The sequence below is a fragment of the Pelophylax lessonae genome (assembly GCF_965119305.1).
Source record: "Pelophylax lessonae genome assembly, chromosome: 11".
Taxonomy (NCBI): domain Eukaryota; kingdom Metazoa; phylum Chordata; class Amphibia; order Anura; family Ranidae; genus Pelophylax; species Pelophylax lessonae.
Genome location: NC_138778.1, coordinates 161,487,910 through 161,496,114, shown reverse-complemented (window position 1 = coordinate 161,496,114; position 8,205 = coordinate 161,487,910).

Genomic DNA, 8,205 nt, shown 5'->3' with positions numbered 1-8,205 from the left:
GCTCCAGTGAGTGAATTAAGGACGGTACGTTGTCCTTGTAACGGGGATCCAGCAGCGTGGCCACCCAGTAATCAGCACAAGTTAGAATGTGGGCAACTCGGCGGTCGTTGTGGAGACACTGCAGCATGTAATCGCTCATGTGTGCCAGGCTGCCCAGAGGCGACGAAAGGCTGTCCTCTGTGGGAGGTGTATCGTCCGTGTCCTCTGTATCCCCCCAGCCACGCACCAGTGATGGCCATGAGCTGGCCTGGGTGCCACCCTGCTGTGAACATGGTTCCATCTCCTCCTCCAGCTCCTCCTCCTCCTCATCCTCCTCATCCTCCAGAACTGTGCCCCTGCTGGACAATTGCGTCCCTGGCGTTTGCGTGTGCAGGAACCCACCCTTGGAGCCCCTTGCGAATGACTGCCCTGAAAGCCTTGGAAATGTTACCTCTTCATCCTCCTCCTCCTCCTCATCCTGTGCCACATCCTCTTCCATCATCGCCCGAATTGTTTTTTCAAGGAGGCATAGAAGTGGGATAGTTAAGCTGAGAACGGCGTCATTGCCACTGGCCATGTTGGTGGAGTACTCAAAACAGCGCAACAAGGCACACAGGTCTCGCATGGAGGCCCAGTTATTGGTGGTGAAGTGGTGCTGTTCCGCAGAGCGACTCACGCGTGCGTGCTGCAGCTGAAACTCCACTATGGCCTGCTGCTGCTCGCACAGTCTTTCCAGCATGTGCAAGGTGGAGTTCCACCTTGTGGGCACGTCACATATGAGGCGGTGAGCGGGAAGGCCGAAGTTACGCTGCAGCGCTGCCAGGCGAGCAGCAGCAGGGTGAGAACGCCGAAAGTGCGCACAAACGGCCCGCACTTTCTGCAGCAGCTCTGACATATCGGGGTAGTTTTTAAGGAACCTCTGCACCACCAAATTCAGCACATGCGCCAGGCAAGGGATGTGCGTCAAACCGGCTAGGCCCAGAGCTGCTATGAGATTTCGCCCGTTATCGCACACCACCAGGCCGGGCTTGAGGCTCGCTGGCAGCAACCACTCATTTGTCTGCTGTTCCATGCTCCTCCACAACTCCTGCGCGGTGTGTGGTTTGTCCCCCAAACAGGCAAGTTGTAAAACTGCCTGCTGTCGTTTACCCCTGGCCGTGCTGAAGTTGGTGGTGAAGGTGTTACGCTGTCCGGATGAGGAGGCGGTAGAGGATGAGGAAGCGGAGTAGGAGGAGTTAGGAACAGGAGGCAAACTGAAGCGCCCTGCAATCCTCGGTGGTGGAAGGACATGCGCCAAATTGCTATCCGCCTCAGGCCCATCCGCCACTGCATTTACCCAGTGTGCCGTTAGGGAGATATAACGCCCCTGACCGTGCTTACTGGTCCACGTATCCGTAGTTAGGTGGACCTTGGCACAGATGGCGTTGCGCAGTGCACACCTGATATTTTCCCCCACTTGGTTGTGCAGGGAAGGGATGGCTTGCCTGGAAAAGTAGTGGCGGCTGGGCACGACGTACTGTGGGACAGCCACCGACATAAGGTTTTTAAAACTGTGCGTCTCCACCAGACGGAATGACAGCATTTCAAAGGCCAATCGCGGGTGGGTAGGGGGGTACTTCCTCTTCCTCTCAAGTGTTTGGGAGATGGAAAGCTGAACGCTTCCACGGGACATTGTGGAGATGGTTGTTGGTGACCCAGGTGGTGGTGTTGCTGACAGATCGTCTGTTTGCGGGGTGGCAGGTGCCGGTATCACTACAGATGTGGCTGGAGCGGCCGAGACTGCAGCAGAAGAGGAAGCAGGATGAGCCAGAGACGTTTCTTGGTTTTGAAGGTGTGTACTCCACTGCAGCTCGTGCTTTGCACTTAGATGCCTGATCATGCAGGTTGTGCTCAGGTTGAGAAGGTTTATGCCTCGCTTCAAGCTCTGATTGCACAGGGTGCAAACCACTCGTGTCCTGTCATCAGCACATTTTCTAAAGAACTTCCACGCTAGAGAACTCCTTTGAGCTGACTTTGGTGCGCTCGTTCCCTTGCTGCGTTGGGCAGTAGCGGGCGTAGTGTCTAGGGCACGGCCGCTCCGCTTCTGCACCCTGCTCCCTCTTCTGCTGTGCTGGTGGCTCTGTGCGACCACCGCCTCTTCCTCCAAACTACTCAGGTCACCTGCATGACGTTCATTCCATGTGGGGTCGAGGACCTCATCGTCCTCCACATCATCTTCCACCCAGTCTTCACCCCTGCCCTCCTTGTCGGTCTCCACAATGCTGAACGCCGCAGCAGTTGGCACCTGCGTTTCGTCATCATCGGAGACGTGCTGCGATGATCCTTGTATGTACTCATCTTGAGAAATAAGTGGTTGGGCATCGCTGCACTCAATCTCTTCCACTTCTGGGGCAGGGCTAGGTGGATGGCCCTGGGAAACCCTGCTGACAGAGTCAGCACCCTCAAATCTTCAGAAGTATGAGATGAACCCCAAAAACTTGGAAAGGTGGATCTCACACGTACCGACACAGACTATCCCGCAATTCAATTGATCCTCAAAGGTTTTTATTGAATAGCGGAATAGGAAATATGATCAAAAAAAGTGTATGTATCTCGCACGTACACAACCACACTAGGCCCCAATTACTATTGTTTGTACCCCTAAAAGGATGGTTGAGCAGTAGGAGCAGGAGTATGGAACAGGCAGCACCCTCAAATCTTCAGAAGTATGAGATGAACCCCAACAACTTGGAAAGGTGGATCTCACACGTACCGACACAGACTATCTCGCAATTGAATTGATCCCCAAAGGTTTTAATTGAATAGCGGAATAGAAAATATGATCAAAAAGAAAGTGTATGTATCTCGCACGTACACCACCACACTAGGCCCCAACTACTATTGTTTGTACCCCTAAAAGGATGGTTGAGCAGTAGGAGGAGGAGTATGGAACAGGCAGCACCCTCAAATCTTCAGAAGTATGAGATGAACCCCAAAAACTTGGAAAGGTGGATCTCTCTCACACGTACCAACAAAGACTATCCCCCAATTTAACTGATCCCCTAAGGTTTTTGATTAAATAGCGGAATAGAAAATATGATCCAAAAAAAGTGTATGTATATCACACGTACACAACCACACTAGGCCCCAATTACTATTGTTTGTACCCCTAAAAGGCTAGATGAGGAGTAGGGGGGGTATGGAACAGGCAGCACCCTCAAATCTTCAGAAGTATGAGATGAACCCCAAAAACTTGGAAAGGTGGATCTCTCTCACACGTACCAACACAGACTATCCCCCAATTTAACTGATCCCCAAAGGTTTTTGATTAAATAGCGGAATAGAAAATATGATCCAAAAAAAGTGTATGTATATCACACGTACACAACCACACTAGGCCCCAATTACTATTGTTTGTACCCCTAAAAGGCTAGATGAGGAGTAGGGGGGGTATGGAACAGGCAGCACCCTCAAATCTTCAGAAGTATGAGATGAACCCCAAAAACTTGGAAAGGTGGATCTCTCTCACACGTACCAACACAGACTATCCCCCAATTTAACTGATCCCCAAAGGTTTTTGATTAAATAGCGGAATAGAAAATATGATCCAAAAAAAGTGTATGTATATCACACGTACACAACCACACTAGGCCCCAATTACTATTGTTTGTACCCCTAAAAGGCTAGATGAGGAGTAGGGGGGGTATGGAACAGGCAGCACCCTCAAACCTTCAGAAGTATGAGATGAACCCCAACAACTTGGAAAGGTGGATCTCTCTCACACGTACCAACACAGACTATCCCCCAATTTAACTGATCCCCAAAGGTTTTTGATTAAATAGCGGAATAGAAAATATGATCCAAAAAAAGTGTATGTATATCACACGTACACAACCACACTGGGCCCCAATTACTATTGTTTGTACCCCTAAAAGGCTAGATGAGGAGTAGGGGGAGTATGAAACAGGCAGCACCCTCAAACCTTCAGAAGTATGAGATGAACCCCAACAACTTGGAAAGGTGGATCTCTCTCACACGTACCAACACAGACTATCCCCCAATTTAACTGATCCCCAAAGGTTTTTGATTAAATAGCGGAATAGAAAATATGATCCAAAAAAAGTGTATGTATATCACACGTACACAACCACACTAGGCCCCAATTACTATTGTTTGTACCCCTAAAAGGCTAGGAGTAGGGGGGGTATGGAACAGGCAGCACCCTCAAACCTTCAGAAGTATGAGATGAACCCCAACAACTTGGAAAGGTGGATCTCTCTCACACGTACCAACACAGACTATCCCCCAATTTAACTGATCCCCAAAGGTTTTTGATTAAATAGCGGAATAGAAAATATGATCCAAAAAAAGTGTATGTATATCACACGTACACAACCAAACTAGGCCCCAATTACTATTGTTTGTACCCCTAAAAGGCTAGATGAGGAGTAGGGGGGGTATGGAACAGGCAGCACCCTCAAATCTTCAGAAGTATGAGATGAACCCCAAAAACTTGGAAAGGTGGATCTCTCTCACACGTACCAACACAGACTATCCCCCAATTTAACTGATCCCCAAAGGTTTTTGATTAAATAGCGGAATAGAAAATATGATCCAAAAAAAGTGTATGTATATCACACGTACACAACCACACTAGGCCCCAATTACTATTGTTTGTACCCCTAAAAGGCTAGATGAGGAGTAGGGGGGGTATGGAACAGGCAGCACCCTCAAACCTTCAGAAGTATGAGATGAACCCCAACAACTTGGAAAGGTGGATCTCTCTCACACGTACCAACACAGACTATCCCCCAATTTAACTGATCCCCAAAGGTTTTTGATTAAATAGCGGAATAGAAAATATGATCCAAAAAAAGTGTATGTATATCACACGTACACAACCACACTAGGCCCCAATTACTATTGTTTGTACCCCTAAAAGGCTAGATGAGGAGTAGGGGGGGTATGGAACAGGCAGCACCCTCAAACCTTCAGAAGTATGAGATGAACCCCAACAACTTGGAAAGGTGGATCTCTCTCACACGTACCAACACAGACTATCCCCCAATTTAACTGATCCCCAAAGGTTTTTGATTAAATAGCGGAATAGAAAATATGATCCAAAAAAAGTGTATGTATATCACACGTACACAACCACACTAGGCCCCAATTACTATTGTTTGTACCCCTAAAAGGCTAGATGAGGAGTAGGGGGGGTATGGAACAGGCAGCACCCTCAAACCTTCAGAAGTATGAGATGAACCCCAACAACTTGGAAAGGTGGATCTCTCTCACACGTACCAACACAGACTATCCCCCAATTTAACTGATCCCCAAAGGTTTTTGATTAAATAGCGGAATAGAAAATATGATCCAAAAAAAGTGTATGTATATCACACGTACACAACCACACTAGGCCCCAATTACTATTGTTTGTACCCCTAAAAGGCTAGGAGTAGGGGGAGTATGGAACAGGCAGCACCCTCAAACCTTCAGAAGTATGAGATGAACCCCAACAACTTGGAAAGGTGGATCTCTCTCACACGTACCAACACAGACTATCCCCCAATTTAACTGATCCCCAAAGGTTTTTGATTAAATAGCGGAATAGAAAATATGATCCAAAAAAAGTGTATGTATATCACACGTACACAACCACACTAGGCCCCAATTACTATTGTTTGTACCCCTAAAAGGCTAGATGAGGAGTAGGGGGGGTATGGAACAGGCAGCACCCTCAAATCTTCAGAAGTATGAGATGAACCCCAAAAACTTGGAAAGGTGGATCTCTCTCACACGTACCAACACAGACTATCCCCCAATTTAACTGATCCCCAAAGGTTTTTGATTAAATAGCGGAATAGAAAATATGATCCAAAAAAAGTGTATGTATATCACACGTACACAACCACACTAGGCCCCAATTACTATTGTTTGTACCCCTAAAAGGCTAGATGAGGAGTAGGGGGGGTATGGAACAGGCAGCACCCTCAAATCTTCAGAAGTATGAGATGAACCCCAAAAACTTGGAAAGGTGGATCTCTCTCACACGTACCAACACAGACTATCCCCCAATTTAACTGATCCCCAAAGGTTTTTGATTAAATAGCGGAATAGAAAATATGATCCAAAAAAAGTGTATGTATATCACACGTACACAACCACACTAGGCCCCAATTACTATTGTTTGTACCCCTAAAAGGCTAGATGAGGAGTAGGGGGGGTATGGAACAGGCAGCACCCTCAAACCTTCAGAAGTATGAGATGAACCCCAACAACTTGGAAAGGTGGATCTCTCTCACACGTACCAACACAGACTATCCCCCAATTTAACTGATCCCCAAAGGTTTTTGATTAAATAGCGGAATAGAAAATATGATCCAAAAAAAGTGTATGTATATCACACGTACACAACCACACTAGGCCCCAATTACTATTGTTTGTACCCCTAAAAGGCTAGATGAGGAGTAGGGGGGGTATGGAACAGGCAGCACCCTCAAACCTTCAGAAGTATGAGATGAACCCCAACAACTTGGAAAGGTGGATCTCTCTCACACGTACCAACACAGACTATCCCCCAATTTAACTGATCCCCAAAGGTTTTTGATTAAATAGCGGAATAGAAAATATGATCCAAAAAAAGTGTATGTATATCACACGTACACAACCACACTAGGCCCCAATTACTATTGTTTGTACCCCTAAAAGGCTAGGAGTAGGGGGAGTATGGAACAGGCAGCACCCTCAAACCTTCAGAAGTATGAGATGAACCCCAACAACTTGGAAAGGTGGATCTCTCTCACACGTACCAACACAGACTATCCCCCAATTTAACTGATCCCCAAAGGTTTTTGATTAAATAGCGGAATAGAAAATATGATCCAAAAAAAGTGTATGTATATCACACGTACACAACCACACTAGGCCCCAATTACTATTGTTTGTACCCCTAAAAGGCTAGATGAGGAGTAGGGGGAGTATGGAACAGGCAGCACCCTCAAATCTTCAGAAGTATGAGATGAACCCCAAAAACTTGGAAAGGTGGATCTCTCTCACACGTACCAACACAGACTATCCCCCAATTTAACTGATCCCCAAAGGTTTTTGATTAAATAGCGGAATAGAAAATATGATCCAAAAAAAGTGTATGTATATCACACGTACACAACCACACTAGGCCCCAATTACTATTGTTTGTACCCCTAAAAGGCTAGATGAGGAGTAGGGGGGGTATGGAACAGGCAGCACCCTCAAACCTTCAGAAGTATGAGATGAACCCCAACAACTTGGAAAGGTGGATCTCTCTCACACGTACCAACACAGACTATCCCCCAATTTAACTGATCCCCAAAGGTTTTTGATTAAATAGCGGAATAGAAAATATGATCCAAAAAAAGTGTATGTATATCACACGTACACAACCACACTAGGCCCCAATTACTATTGTTTGTACCCCTAAAAGGCTAGATGAGGAGTAGGGGGGGTATGGAACAGGCAGCACCCTCAAACCTTCAGAAGTATGAGATGAACCCCAACAACTTGGAAAGGTGGATCTCTCTCACACGTACCAACACAGACTATCCCCCAATTTAACTGATCCCCAAAGGTTTTTGATTAAATAGCGGAATAGAAAATATGATCCAAAAAAAGTGTATGTATATCACACGTACACAACCACACTAGGCCCCAATTACTATTGTTTGTACCCCTAAAAGGCTAGGAGTAGGGGGAGTATGGAACAGGCAGCACCCTCAAACCTTCAGAAGTATGAGATGAACCCCAACAACTTGGAAAGGTGGATCTCTCTCACACGTACCAACACAGACTATCCCCCAATTTAACTGATCCCCAAAGGTTTTTGATTAAATAGCGGAATAGAAAATATGATCCAAAAAAAGTGTATGTATATCACACGTACACAACCACACTAGGCCCCAATTACTATTGTTTGTACCCCTAAAAGGCTAGATGAGGAGTAGGGGGAGTATGGAACAGGCAGCACCCTCAAATCTTCAGAAGTATGAGATTGTGTTCACTGTACCCCACAAAGATTGAGTTCACTGCACCCCACAATGATTGTGTTCACTGCACCCCACAAAGATTGTGTTCACTGCACCTCACAAAGATTGTGTTCACTGTACCCCCCAAAGATTGTGTTCACTGCACCCCACAAAGATTCTGTTCACTGTACCCCACAAAGATTGTGTTCACTGCACCCTAAAAGGATGTTGTTCACTGCACCCCACA